At 43.5% G+C, this 13,587-nt stretch overlaps 13 non-coding genes across 13 annotated transcripts; 10 read left to right on the top strand and 3 right to left on the bottom strand.

Moving 5' to 3' along the window:
* The first annotated feature begins 997 nt into the window (after positions 1–997).
* On the top strand, positions 998–1,072 carry TRNAT-UGU (transfer RNA threonine (anticodon UGU)). The gene has a single exon. It is a non-coding gene; the product is annotated as a tRNA-Thr (tRNA).
* A 684-nt stretch (positions 1,073–1,756) lies between these two features.
* Positions 1,757–1,838, top strand: TRNAS-GCU (transfer RNA serine (anticodon GCU)). Its single transcript has one exon. It is a non-coding gene; the product is annotated as a tRNA-Ser (tRNA).
* Positions 1,839–2,384: 546 nt separating this feature from the next.
* On the top strand, positions 2,385–2,456 carry TRNAT-CGU (transfer RNA threonine (anticodon CGU)). The gene has a single exon. It is a non-coding gene; the product is annotated as a tRNA-Thr (tRNA).
* Positions 2,457–3,955: 1,499 nt separating this feature from the next.
* TRNAI-UAU (transfer RNA isoleucine (anticodon UAU)) lies at positions 3,956–4,050 on the bottom strand. The gene is made up of 2 exons: positions 4,013–4,050; positions 3,956–3,991 (listed from the first exon to the last, which is right to left on the bottom strand). It is a non-coding gene; the product is annotated as a tRNA-Ile (tRNA).
* Positions 4,051–5,072: 1,022 nt separating this feature from the next.
* Positions 5,073–5,147, top strand: TRNAT-UGU (transfer RNA threonine (anticodon UGU)). The gene has a single exon. It is a non-coding gene; the product is annotated as a tRNA-Thr (tRNA).
* A 684-nt stretch (positions 5,148–5,831) lies between these two features.
* Positions 5,832–5,913, top strand: TRNAS-GCU (transfer RNA serine (anticodon GCU)). The gene has a single exon. It is a non-coding gene; the product is annotated as a tRNA-Ser (tRNA).
* A 546-nt stretch (positions 5,914–6,459) lies between these two features.
* Positions 6,460–6,531, top strand: TRNAT-CGU (transfer RNA threonine (anticodon CGU)). Its single transcript has one exon. It is a non-coding gene; the product is annotated as a tRNA-Thr (tRNA).
* A 1,499-nt stretch (positions 6,532–8,030) lies between these two features.
* Positions 8,031–8,125, bottom strand: TRNAI-UAU (transfer RNA isoleucine (anticodon UAU)). Its single transcript has 2 exons — positions 8,088–8,125; positions 8,031–8,066 (listed from the first exon to the last, which is right to left on the bottom strand). It is a non-coding gene; the product is annotated as a tRNA-Ile (tRNA).
* Positions 8,126–9,147: 1,022 nt separating this feature from the next.
* On the top strand, positions 9,148–9,222 carry TRNAT-UGU (transfer RNA threonine (anticodon UGU)). The gene has a single exon. It is a non-coding gene; the product is annotated as a tRNA-Thr (tRNA).
* A 684-nt stretch (positions 9,223–9,906) lies between these two features.
* TRNAS-GCU (transfer RNA serine (anticodon GCU)) lies at positions 9,907–9,988 on the top strand. Its single transcript has one exon. It is a non-coding gene; the product is annotated as a tRNA-Ser (tRNA).
* A 546-nt stretch (positions 9,989–10,534) lies between these two features.
* Positions 10,535–10,606, top strand: TRNAT-CGU (transfer RNA threonine (anticodon CGU)). Its single transcript has one exon. It is a non-coding gene; the product is annotated as a tRNA-Thr (tRNA).
* Positions 10,607–12,105: 1,499 nt separating this feature from the next.
* TRNAI-UAU (transfer RNA isoleucine (anticodon UAU)) lies at positions 12,106–12,200 on the bottom strand. The gene is made up of 2 exons: positions 12,163–12,200; positions 12,106–12,141 (listed from the first exon to the last, which is right to left on the bottom strand). It is a non-coding gene; the product is annotated as a tRNA-Ile (tRNA).
* A 1,022-nt stretch (positions 12,201–13,222) lies between these two features.
* Positions 13,223–13,294, top strand: TRNAT-UGU (transfer RNA threonine (anticodon UGU)). The gene has a single exon. It is a non-coding gene; the product is annotated as a tRNA-Thr (tRNA).
* The last annotated feature ends 293 nt before the right edge of the window (positions 13,295–13,587 follow it).

Below are 13,587 nucleotides of genomic sequence, written 5' to 3'. Positions count from 1 at the left end.
AACTACACCCACAAACACACACACAAGTGTACAAAAGCACCCACAAGCTCTGGCATTGTCTTTTTAGCTGACACCAAATTATGGGTGCCTTGTAGTGCCCATATTGTGCCACTGGAGCTTACCTTTTAGCCTGATATACACTTTGCCACTGATGTTCAGCCAATGGTGCAGTCAAATGTCCCTTCTACATTTTTGTCATGCTGCAGGCAGTGCCACTGGAGCCAGCATGATGCTCTTCCTCATATTCAACACGTGTCAATTGAAACACCTCCCAATGTCATCTTGGCGATGCCTATAAACACCCCAGGACTTTGATGAATTTTTCTCAACAGCAAGTGAGGCAGTTTTCCTGCAAACGGCTGGATGTACCTCAACAAGGAACGCATTGTGGTTCTATTTTGAAGATGTTTGTGTTATTACCTGTAAAGACTTGAATGCCTAACATAATCCCTGTAGACGAGGTGGCCGAGTGGTTAAGGCGATGGACTGCTAATCTGCTGTACACGCGTGGTTTCGAATCCCACCTTTGTCGATTTTAACTTTTGAAATCTTTTTTAAACATCTGCATTGCTCTAAGCACCATTGCCATTGGCTTTCAAAGAACATACAGACAAAAGTGAAAATATGCATGTTAGTTGATTAAGAAGGACACAAACAAGGTTGTCGTGTTACTGGCAGGAATGCAATCTGCTGTGCTTGACTACCCTTTGAGCCAGAATCCGGATAGAAATTTAAAAAAGCAAAGGTAATATCCATATTGTCTCTCTGCTGCCATGTACATGTTTTTTTCAACTTTCACGCATCACATCTCCTCATTAGTCACCCTAAAATTGCACGGAATACGCACAAATTAGCTGCTCCTCAAAAAATCGGCCAGAAAAAAACAGGTCAAATCACAATCATATACATACATTCTCACACACCCTTCAAATATGTCTACCCAGTAAACATCATGTTGTGTGCTCGTTGTGTTGCTGTTATGCGTCGTAACCTGAGGGGCTCTGTAGCTCAGTGGCAGAGCACTGGTCTTGTAAACCAGGGGTCGTGAGTTCGATCCTCATCAGGGCATCCAAATGGTAATTTTCTTGAACATTGTTGAATAGGAACTGATATTGCACATTGTACCTGTGCAACCTTTTACCAATGGATTCGGGCCTATAACAAAGCCACAAGCGCAAGGTGTCTGAATAGTCTGTGGGGAAGGTCGGCTTTCTGGACCTAATTTCTTCAAGAAAAAGACCTTGATAATTTTGTGATGACAGATGCAGATGATCACGGTGAAGCCCTTACTCTATTGAACAGTACAGCGGTTCTGGGTTGCACGCCTTTCTCTATTTTCAGGGACGTTGATGTGGCAAAATTTAATTGGAAAAGGGTTATTGCCATCACTCACTATTTAAATTCAATGACATCACAGGAAGCAGCAGCATCTGAACTTTGATCTTGGCTGGAAACGTTGAATGATGCCAAACACTGGGAAACTGGAGCTTGCGTTATGCTGGTTTTACTACTAATGGTGTGCCATACGGAAGCTCAAGCACCTTCCTCTGGATTAGTGTTGTGAACCCTCCAGGAGCTCTTGTTATATTTTTCTGAACTTCAACTTGATGTGTTTATCTATCAATGGCCGGGTAAGGAAGAACGAGTCAACGATCTTGTTTCTATTATGACAAACATGATCTATTTTTCACTGACTTTGCACCACCATTGTTTTATCTCTTCTTTAAGCATGGGATTCGAGCACCGTTCCCAAACAGACGAGGTGGCCGAGTGGTTAAGGCGATGGACTGCTAATCCATTGTGCTCTGCACGCGTGGGTTCGAATCCCACCTTCGTCGTATTTTTTCTTTATAGTCTGCATTTAAACATAGACCAAAGTCTTTCAACCTCCCTGTGAAAGACAGGAATGAGTACAGATATGGAAATAGAGATGTAAAAATAAGTTCATTGGTGCAGGCGGAGAATGAAATTAGTCAAAGACTTTCCTCGTAGGTTTCCATTCTTTACTATTATAGGAGCCAAAATCAGCGCAGTTAGTAAACTCCCAAGCTTACATCCCAAATTCTTTTTTCTTTTAGTTGTCTGCCTTTTACATGTTCCTTTTGCCATCATTCTGACCTGCTATCTAAACTCATGAACCTGTTCAGCATCCTACTCAATACATACATACCCGTAAAAGTACATACTCAAACGCATACCGACAATGTATCACCAACATAAGCACACACGCTTTCGCAAATCAGATGTATGATGACGTACTGAACACATGCAGAGATATACAGCCATTTTTACACAACCAGAAATTCATATACCTGGAGATCTACCTAGGTAAAAACCATGGTTTCTTTGCACTTTCTGTTGTTGGCTGTGAGCAAGCAGCAGGTGGCCTTGTAGCTCAGTGGCAGAGCACTGGTCTCGTAAACCAGGGGTCATGAGTTCAAACCTCATCAGGGCCTCGGGCGGATTATTTTCAAAAAGCACGGGGAAGAGAAGCCAGAGTTGCACCATCTACAGAGAACCTTTTATGACGGGATGCATCCTCATAATTGAAGTCTTCCACAGAAGGAGTGAAATAGAGTTCGAGAGGAAGGCCTAATGTTTTCAGGCAAAGACTGACAAAAACCTTGCAATGTCGCATGTAGCTGCTTTGGTGAAAAGACTGTTCAAGTTCACAATGCAACGGAGGGGTGTTCCCCATCTCCATACAATCATCTCTTTGATAATGTAAACGTGCCAGGCGTGTTGAAAGACAAAGACAGACACAACCGCACATACCAGTTGAAGAAAGACAGCCAGCAAACACATTTGTATAGAGGTAAGCAAGCCTCAATTAGAGATGTGAGTCCCTCCGTTTCTGCGGGAGTCCACAAGTTTAATAAAAAATGAACACATATCTTTCATGTTCTAATGATTACCAATCTTTCTGATTAGCTCTGCATAGCTCCAATGGCTATGTGTGTGTGTGTGTGTGTATGTGCCCGTGTGTGTAGGGGAAGGGGTCGGTAGATGTGTTCACGCAGAGCAAGTTGCATACATCGCCAACAGCCATTCTCTCCTGCTCCTGTGCATCCAGTTCGGAAGCGAACCCACCCAATTGTTCTATATGTCTGCTACCCTGACCGCATTCACACATCATTGGCTATTAGTATGCAGCTTGTGGGCGCTGTCAATGGGATATAAGCACCATTCCCCATGTCTGCAATAGCTAGACCAGATTCTGAGGTATGATGAGCAGGGGTCCAGGCACTTCGCCTGACGAACGCCTGACGAACGCCGGGCTTAGCCCTGCCGGGCCTAGCCCTGAGGGGCCTAACTGGGCATGGCCCTGTGTAAGGTAGGGTGAGCAGGGGACCACTTGCAACTAACCTTCGGCACCAATCAGGCATGGAGAGGTCTGTGCAAATGCCCAGCCCTTTAGCAATCTCGATCTGCAAAACCTTCAACTCCTAATTCTCATGGCTCCCAGAAGCCCTAGCCCATATGCAAATGAGGCGAGTTCCTATCAGCATCCTTGTTCTGCTTGATTTTATCAAAGTGACTGCCTGATTAGTGAAAGGGTATTTATTCTCAGAGGTTTGCTTCAAAGGCGATAATGCAGTAAATAGACAACATTATTCTTTGTAAGTTGATATTGTCTCCTGGATCCTACTCCAGTAACCCTTTTTCTACCTTTACAAATGTCTTCCGTAAGTGGTGCTCAGCAGAAAATGGAGTATAATAACAGTTGACATTTTTTATTTTCTGTTCTATTTTCAAAAACCCTCCGTAGCTGTATTTAAAGCGCAAACACCCCATAAATAACTTGCAATGAGTATTCCATGTCTAAAAGGCAGAGGAGCTGTCATACAACATTAACTGACAATCAAGGAAACCTTGAGGTGAACCAAAAAATGTCCAGAACATTTATTGGTTCAATAATTCAGTTTTGAGGTGAATTAGTAAAAAGTTCCAAAGTTGCTCCAGGTGAGGCTTGAACTCACAACCTCGGCATTGCTCACTGCATGTACTGCTGCATAAGTACCGCGCGCTAACCGATTGCGCCACTGGAGCTGCTGTGTTTTGGTTTTCGACATGAAACTACACCCACAAACACACACACAAGTGTACAAAAGCACCCACAAGCTCTGGCATTGTCTTTTTAGCTGACACCAAATTATGGGTGCCTTGTAGTGCCCATATTGTGCCACTGGAGCTTACCTTTTAGCCTGATATACACTTTGCCACTGATGTTCAGCCAATGGTGCAGTCAAATGTCCCTTCTACATTTTTGTCATGCTGCAGGCAGTGCCACTGGAGCCAGCATGATGCTCTTCCTCATATTCAACACGTGTCAATTGAAACACCTCCCAATGTCATCTTGGCGATGCCTATAAACACCCCAGGACTTTGATGAATTTTTCTCAACAGCAAGTGAGGCAGTTTTCCTGCAAACGGCTGGATGTACCTCAACAAGGAACGCATTGTGGTTCTATTTTGAAGATGTTTGTGTTATTACCTGTAAAGACTTGAATGCCTAACATAATCCCTGTAGACGAGGTGGCCGAGTGGTTAAGGCGATGGACTGCTAATCTGCTGTACACGCGTGGTTTCGAATCCCACCTTTGTCGATTTTAACTTTTGAAATCTTTTTTAAACATCTGCATTGCTCTAAGCACCATTGCCATTGGCTTTCAAAGAACATACAGACAAAAGTGAAAATATGCATGTTAGTTGATTAAGAAGGACACAAACAAGGTTGTCGTGTTACTGGCAGGAATGCAATCTGCTGTGCTTGACTACCCTTTGAGCCAGAATCCGGATAGAAATTTAAAAAAGCAAAGGTAATATCCATATTGTCTCTCTGCTGCCATGTACATGTTTTTTTCAACTTTCACGCATCACATCTCCTCATTAGTCACCCTAAAATTGCACGGAATACGCACAAATTAGCTGCTCCTCAAAAAATCGGCCAGAAAAAAACAGGTCAAATCACAATCATATACATACATTCTCACACACCCTTCAAATATGTCTACCCAGTAAACATCATGTTGTGTGCTCGTTGTGTTGCTGTTATGCGTCGTAACCTGAGGGGCTCTGTAGCTCAGTGGCAGAGCACTGGTCTTGTAAACCAGGGGTCGTGAGTTCGATCCTCATCAGGGCATCCAAATGGTAATTTTCTTGAACATTGTTGAATAGGAACTGATATTGCACATTGTACCTGTGCAACCTTTTACCAATGGATTCGGGCCTATAACAAAGCCACAAGCGCAAGGTGTCTGAATAGTCTGTGGGGAAGGTCGGCTTTCTGGACCTAATTTCTTCAAGAAAAAGACCTTGATAATTTTGTGATGACAGATGCAGATGATCACGGTGAAGCCCTTACTCTATTGAACAGTACAGCGGTTCTGGGTTGCACGCCTTTCTCTATTTTCAGGGACGTTGATGTGGCAAAATTTAATTGGAAAAGGGTTATTGCCATCACTCACTATTTAAATTCAATGACATCACAGGAAGCAGCAGCATCTGAACTTTGATCTTGGCTGGAAACGTTGAATGATGCCAAACACTGGGAAACTGGAGCTTGCGTTATGCTGGTTTTACTACTAATGGTGTGCCATACGGAAGCTCAAGCACCTTCCTCTGGATTAGTGTTGTGAACCCTCCAGGAGCTCTTGTTATATTTTTCTGAACTTCAACTTGATGTGTTTATCTATCAATGGCCGGGTAAGGAAGAACGAGTCAACGATCTTGTTTCTATTATGACAAACATGATCTATTTTTCACTGACTTTGCACCACCATTGTTTTATCTCTTCTTTAAGCATGGGATTCGAGCACCGTTCCCAAACAGACGAGGTGGCCGAGTGGTTAAGGCGATGGACTGCTAATCCATTGTGCTCTGCACGCGTGGGTTCGAATCCCACCTTCGTCGTATTTTTTCTTTATAGTCTGCATTTAAACATAGACCAAAGTCTTTCAACCTCCCTGTGAAAGACAGGAATGAGTACAGATATGGAAATAGAGATGTAAAAATAAGTTCATTGGTGCAGGCGGAGAATGAAATTAGTCAAAGACTTTCCTCGTAGGTTTCCATTCTTTACTATTATAGGAGCCAAAATCAGCGCAGTTAGTAAACTCCCAAGCTTACATCCCAAATTCTTTTTTCTTTTAGTTGTCTGCCTTTTACATGTTCCTTTTGCCATCATTCTGACCTGCTATCTAAACTCATGAACCTGTTCAGCATCCTACTCAATACATACATACCCGTAAAAGTACATACTCAAACGCATACCGACAATGTATCACCAACATAAGCACACACGCTTTCGCAAATCAGATGTATGATGACGTACTGAACACATGCAGAGATATACAGCCATTTTTACACAACCAGAAATTCATATACCTGGAGATCTACCTAGGTAAAAACCATGGTTTCTTTGCACTTTCTGTTGTTGGCTGTGAGCAAGCAGCAGGTGGCCTTGTAGCTCAGTGGCAGAGCACTGGTCTCGTAAACCAGGGGTCATGAGTTCAAACCTCATCAGGGCCTCGGGCGGATTATTTTCAAAAAGCACGGGGAAGAGAAGCCAGAGTTGCACCATCTACAGAGAACCTTTTATGACGGGATGCATCCTCATAATTGAAGTCTTCCACAGAAGGAGTGAAATAGAGTTCGAGAGGAAGGCCTAATGTTTTCAGGCAAAGACTGACAAAAACCTTGCAATGTCGCATGTAGCTGCTTTGGTGAAAAGACTGTTCAAGTTCACAATGCAACGGAGGGGTGTTCCCCATCTCCATACAATCATCTCTTTGATAATGTAAACGTGCCAGGCGTGTTGAAAGACAAAGACAGACACAACCGCACATACCAGTTGAAGAAAGACAGCCAGCAAACACATTTGTATAGAGGTAAGCAAGCCTCAATTAGAGATGTGAGTCCCTCCGTTTCTGCGGGAGTCCACAAGTTTAATAAAAAATGAACACATATCTTTCATGTTCTAATGATTACCAATCTTTCTGATTAGCTCTGCATAGCTCCAATGGCTATGTGTGTGTGTGTGTGTGTATGTGCCCGTGTGTGTAGGGGAAGGGGTCGGTAGATGTGTTCACGCAGAGCAAGTTGCATACATCGCCAACAGCCATTCTCTCCTGCTCCTGTGCATCCAGTTCGGAAGCGAACCCACCCAATTGTTCTATATGTCTGCTACCCTGACCGCATTCACACATCATTGGCTATTAGTATGCAGCTTGTGGGCGCTGTCAATGGGATATAAGCACCATTCCCCATGTCTGCAATAGCTAGACCAGATTCTGAGGTATGATGAGCAGGGGTCCAGGCACTTCGCCTGACGAACGCCTGACGAACGCCGGGCTTAGCCCTGCCGGGCCTAGCCCTGAGGGGCCTAACTGGGCATGGCCCTGTGTAAGGTAGGGTGAGCAGGGGACCACTTGCAACTAACCTTCGGCACCAATCAGGCATGGAGAGGTCTGTGCAAATGCCCAGCCCTTTAGCAATCTCGATCTGCAAAACCTTCAACTCCTAATTCTCATGGCTCCCAGAAGCCCTAGCCCATATGCAAATGAGGCGAGTTCCTATCAGCATCCTTGTTCTGCTTGATTTTATCAAAGTGACTGCCTGATTAGTGAAAGGGTATTTATTCTCAGAGGTTTGCTTCAAAGGCGATAATGCAGTAAATAGACAACATTATTCTTTGTAAGTTGATATTGTCTCCTGGATCCTACTCCAGTAACCCTTTTTCTACCTTTACAAATGTCTTCCGTAAGTGGTGCTCAGCAGAAAATGGAGTATAATAACAGTTGACATTTTTTATTTTCTGTTCTATTTTCAAAAACCCTCCGTAGCTGTATTTAAAGCGCAAACACCCCATAAATAACTTGCAATGAGTATTCCATGTCTAAAAGGCAGAGGAGCTGTCATACAACATTAACTGACAATCAAGGAAACCTTGAGGTGAACCAAAAAATGTCCAGAACATTTATTGGTTCAATAATTCAGTTTTGAGGTGAATTAGTAAAAAGTTCCAAAGTTGCTCCAGGTGAGGCTTGAACTCACAACCTCGGCATTGCTCACTGCATGTACTGCTGCATAAGTACCGCGCGCTAACCGATTGCGCCACTGGAGCTGCTGTGTTTTGGTTTTCGACATGAAACTACACCCACAAACACACACACAAGTGTACAAAAGCACCCACAAGCTCTGGCATTGTCTTTTTAGCTGACACCAAATTATGGGTGCCTTGTAGTGCCCATATTGTGCCACTGGAGCTTACCTTTTAGCCTGATATACACTTTGCCACTGATGTTCAGCCAATGGTGCAGTCAAATGTCCCTTCTACATTTTTGTCATGCTGCAGGCAGTGCCACTGGAGCCAGCATGATGCTCTTCCTCATATTCAACACGTGTCAATTGAAACACCTCCCAATGTCATCTTGGCGATGCCTATAAACACCCCAGGACTTTGATGAATTTTTCTCAACAGCAAGTGAGGCAGTTTTCCTGCAAACGGCTGGATGTACCTCAACAAGGAACGCATTGTGGTTCTATTTTGAAGATGTTTGTGTTATTACCTGTAAAGACTTGAATGCCTAACATAATCCCTGTAGACGAGGTGGCCGAGTGGTTAAGGCGATGGACTGCTAATCTGCTGTACACGCGTGGTTTCGAATCCCACCTTTGTCGATTTTAACTTTTGAAATCTTTTTTAAACATCTGCATTGCTCTAAGCACCATTGCCATTGGCTTTCAAAGAACATACAGACAAAAGTGAAAATATGCATGTTAGTTGATTAAGAAGGACACAAACAAGGTTGTCGTGTTACTGGCAGGAATGCAATCTGCTGTGCTTGACTACCCTTTGAGCCAGAATCCGGATAGAAATTTAAAAAAGCAAAGGTAATATCCATATTGTCTCTCTGCTGCCATGTACATGTTTTTTTCAACTTTCACGCATCACATCTCCTCATTAGTCACCCTAAAATTGCACGGAATACGCACAAATTAGCTGCTCCTCAAAAAATCGGCCAGAAAAAAACAGGTCAAATCACAATCATATACATACATTCTCACACACCCTTCAAATATGTCTACCCAGTAAACATCATGTTGTGTGCTCGTTGTGTTGCTGTTATGCGTCGTAACCTGAGGGGCTCTGTAGCTCAGTGGCAGAGCACTGGTCTTGTAAACCAGGGGTCGTGAGTTCGATCCTCATCAGGGCATCCAAATGGTAATTTTCTTGAACATTGTTGAATAGGAACTGATATTGCACATTGTACCTGTGCAACCTTTTACCAATGGATTCGGGCCTATAACAAAGCCACAAGCGCAAGGTGTCTGAATAGTCTGTGGGGAAGGTCGGCTTTCTGGACCTAATTTCTTCAAGAAAAAGACCTTGATAATTTTGTGATGACAGATGCAGATGATCACGGTGAAGCCCTTACTCTATTGAACAGTACAGCGGTTCTGGGTTGCACGCCTTTCTCTATTTTCAGGGACGTTGATGTGGCAAAATTTAATTGGAAAAGGGTTATTGCCATCACTCACTATTTAAATTCAATGACATCACAGGAAGCAGCAGCATCTGAACTTTGATCTTGGCTGGAAACGTTGAATGATGCCAAACACTGGGAAACTGGAGCTTGCGTTATGCTGGTTTTACTACTAATGGTGTGCCATACGGAAGCTCAAGCACCTTCCTCTGGATTAGTGTTGTGAACCCTCCAGGAGCTCTTGTTATATTTTTCTGAACTTCAACTTGATGTGTTTATCTATCAATGGCCGGGTAAGGAAGAACGAGTCAACGATCTTGTTTCTATTATGACAAACATGATCTATTTTTCACTGACTTTGCACCACCATTGTTTTATCTCTTCTTTAAGCATGGGATTCGAGCACCGTTCCCAAACAGACGAGGTGGCCGAGTGGTTAAGGCGATGGACTGCTAATCCATTGTGCTCTGCACGCGTGGGTTCGAATCCCACCTTCGTCGTATTTTTTCTTTATAGTCTGCATTTAAACATAGACCAAAGTCTTTCAACCTCCCTGTGAAAGACAGGAATGAGTACAGATATGGAAATAGAGATGTAAAAATAAGTTCATTGGTGCAGGCGGAGAATGAAATTAGTCAAAGACTTTCCTCGTAGGTTTCCATTCTTTACTATTATAGGAGCCAAAATCAGCGCAGTTAGTAAACTCCCAAGCTTACATCCCAAATTCTTTTTTCTTTTAGTTGTCTGCCTTTTACATGTTCCTTTTGCCATCATTCTGACCTGCTATCTAAACTCATGAACCTGTTCAGCATCCTACTCAATACATACATACCCGTAAAAGTACATACTCAAACGCATACCGACAATGTATCACCAACATAAGCACACACGCTTTCGCAAATCAGATGTATGATGACGTACTGAACACATGCAGAGATATACAGCCATTTTTACACAACCAGAAATTCATATACCTGGAGATCTACCTAGGTAAAAACCATGGTTTCTTTGCACTTTCTGTTGTTGGCTGTGAGCAAGCAGCAGGTGGCCTTGTAGCTCAGTGGCAGAGCACTGGTCTCGTAAACCAGGGGTCATGAGTTCAAACCTCATCAGGGCCTCGGGCGGATTATTTTCAAAAAGCACGGGGAAGAGAAGCCAGAGTTGCACCATCTACAGAGAACCTTTTATGACGGGATGCATCCTCATAATTGAAGTCTTCCACAGAAGGAGTGAAATAGAGTTCGAGAGGAAGGCCTAATGTTTTCAGGCAAAGACTGACAAAAACCTTGCAATGTCGCATGTAGCTGCTTTGGTGAAAAGACTGTTCAAGTTCACAATGCAACGGAGGGGTGTTCCCCATCTCCATACAATCATCTCTTTGATAATGTAAACGTGCCAGGCGTGTTGAAAGACAAAGACAGACACAACCGCACATACCAGTTGAAGAAAGACAGCCAGCAAACACATTTGTATAGAGGTAAGCAAGCCTCAATTAGAGATGTGAGTCCCTCCGTTTCTGCGGGAGTCCACAAGTTTAATAAAAAATGAACACATATCTTTCATGTTCTAATGATTACCAATCTTTCTGATTAGCTCTGCATAGCTCCAATGGCTATGTGTGTGTGTGTGTGTGTATGTGCCCGTGTGTGTAGGGGAAGGGGTCGGTAGATGTGTTCACGCAGAGCAAGTTGCATACATCGCCAACAGCCATTCTCTCCTGCTCCTGTGCATCCAGTTCGGAAGCGAACCCACCCAATTGTTCTATATGTCTGCTACCCTGACCGCATTCACACATCATTGGCTATTAGTATGCAGCTTGTGGGCGCTGTCAATGGGATATAAGCACCATTCCCCATGTCTGCAATAGCTAGACCAGATTCTGAGGTATGATGAGCAGGGGTCCAGGCACTTCGCCTGACGAACGCCTGACAAACGCCGGGCTTAGCCCTGCCGGGCCTAGCCCTGAGGGGCCTAACTGGGCATGGCCCTGTGTAAGGTAGGGTGAGCAGGGGACCACTTGCAACTAACCTTCGGCACCAATCAGGCATGGAGAGGTCTGTGCAAATGCCCAGCCCTTTAGCAATCTCGATCTGCAAAACCTTCAACTCCTAATTCTCATGGCTCCCAGAAGCCCTAGCCCATATGCAAATGAGGCGAGTTCCTATCAGCATCCTTGTTCTGCTTGATTTTATCAAAGTGACTGCCTGATTAGTGAAAGGGTATTTATTCTCAGAGGTTTGCTTCAAAGGCGATAATGCAGTAAATAGACAACATTATTCTTTGTAAGTTGATATTGTCTCCTGGATCCTACTCCAGTAACCCTTTTTCTACCTTTACAAATGTCTTCCGTAAGTGGTGCTCAGCAGAAAATGGAGTATAATAACAGTTGACATTTTTTATTTTCTGTTCTATTTTCAAAAACCCTCCGTAGCTGTATTTAAAGCGCAAACACCCCATAAATAACTTGCAATGAGTATTCCATGTCTAAAAGGCAGAGGAGCTGTCATACAACATTAACTGACAATCAAGGAAACCTTGAGGTGAACCAAAAAATGTCCAGAACATTTATTGGTTCAATAATTCAGTTTTGAGGTGAATTAGTAAAAAGTTCCAAAGTTGCTCCAGGTGAGGCTTGAACTCACAACCTCGGCATTGCTCACTGCATGTACTGCTGTATAAGTACCGCGCGCTAACCGATTGCGCCACTGGAGCTGCTGTGTTTTGGTTTTCGACATGAAACTACACCCACAAACACACACACAAGTGTACAAAAGCACCCACAAGCTCTGGCATTGTCTTTTTAGCTGACACCAAATTATGGGTGCCTTGTAGTGCCCATATTGTGCCACTGGAGCTTACCTTTTAGCCTGATATACACTTTGCCACTGATGTTCAGCCAATGGTGCAGTCAAATGTCCCTTCTACATTTTTGTCATGCTGCAGGCAGTGCCACTGGAGCCAGCATGATGCTCTTCCTCATATTCAACACGTGTCAATTGAAACACCTCCCAATGTCATCTTGGCGATGCCTATAAACACCCCAGGACTTTGATGAATTTTTCTCAACAGCAAGTGAGGCAGTTTTCCTGCAAACGGCTGGATGTACCTCAACAAGGAACGCATTGTGGTTCTATTTTGAAGATGTTTGTGTTATTACCTGTAAAGACTTGAATGCCTAACATAATCCCTGTAGACGAGGTGGCCGAGTGGTTAAGGCGATGGACTGCTAATCTGCTGTACACGCGTGGTTTCGAATCCCACCTTTGTCGATTTTAACTTTTGAAATCTTTTTTAAACATCTGCATTGCTCTAAGCACCATTGCCATTGGCTTTCAAAGAACATACAGACAAAAGTGAAAATATGCATGTTAGTTGATTAAGAAGGACACAAACAAGGTTGTCGTGTTACTGGCAGGAATGCAATCTGCTGTGCTTGACTACCCTTTGAGCCAGAATCCGGATAGAAATTTAAAAAAGCAAAGGTAATATCCATATTGTCTCTCTGCTGCCATGTACATGTTTTTTTCAACTTTCACGCATCACATCTCCTCATTAGTCACCCTAAAATTGCACGGAATACGCACAAATTAGCTGCTCCTCAAAAAATCGGCCAGAAAAAAACAGGTCAAATCACAATCATATACATACATTCTCACACACCCTTCAAATATGTCTACCCAGTAAACATCATGTTGTGTGCTCGTTGTGTTGCTGTTATGCGTCGTAACCTGAGGGGCTCTGTAGCTCAGTGGCAGAGCACTGGTCTTGTAAACCAGGGGTCGTGAGTTCGATCCTCATCAGGGCCTCCAAATGGTAATTTTCTTGAACATTGTTGAATAGGAACTGATATTGCACATTGTACCTGTGCAACCTTTTACCAATGGATTCGGGCCTATAACAAAGCCACAAGCGCAAGGTGTCTGAATAGTCTGTGGGGAAGGTCGGCTTTCTGGACCTAATTTCTTCAAGAAAAAGACCTTGATAATTTTGTGATGACAGATGCAGATGATCACGGTGAAGCCCTTACTCTATTGAACAGTACAGCGGTTCTGGGTTGCACGCCTTTCTCTATTTTCAGGGACGTTGATGTGGCAAAATT

This window comes from Ambystoma mexicanum, unplaced genomic scaffold, assembly GCF_040938575.1.
Source record: "Ambystoma mexicanum isolate Mex_15411 unplaced genomic scaffold, UKY_AmexF1_1 Mex_scaf46, whole genome shotgun sequence".
NCBI classification, from domain to species: Eukaryota; Metazoa; Chordata; class Amphibia; order Caudata; family Ambystomatidae; genus Ambystoma; species Ambystoma mexicanum.
This window is presented reverse-complemented; position numbering and strand designations above follow the sequence as displayed.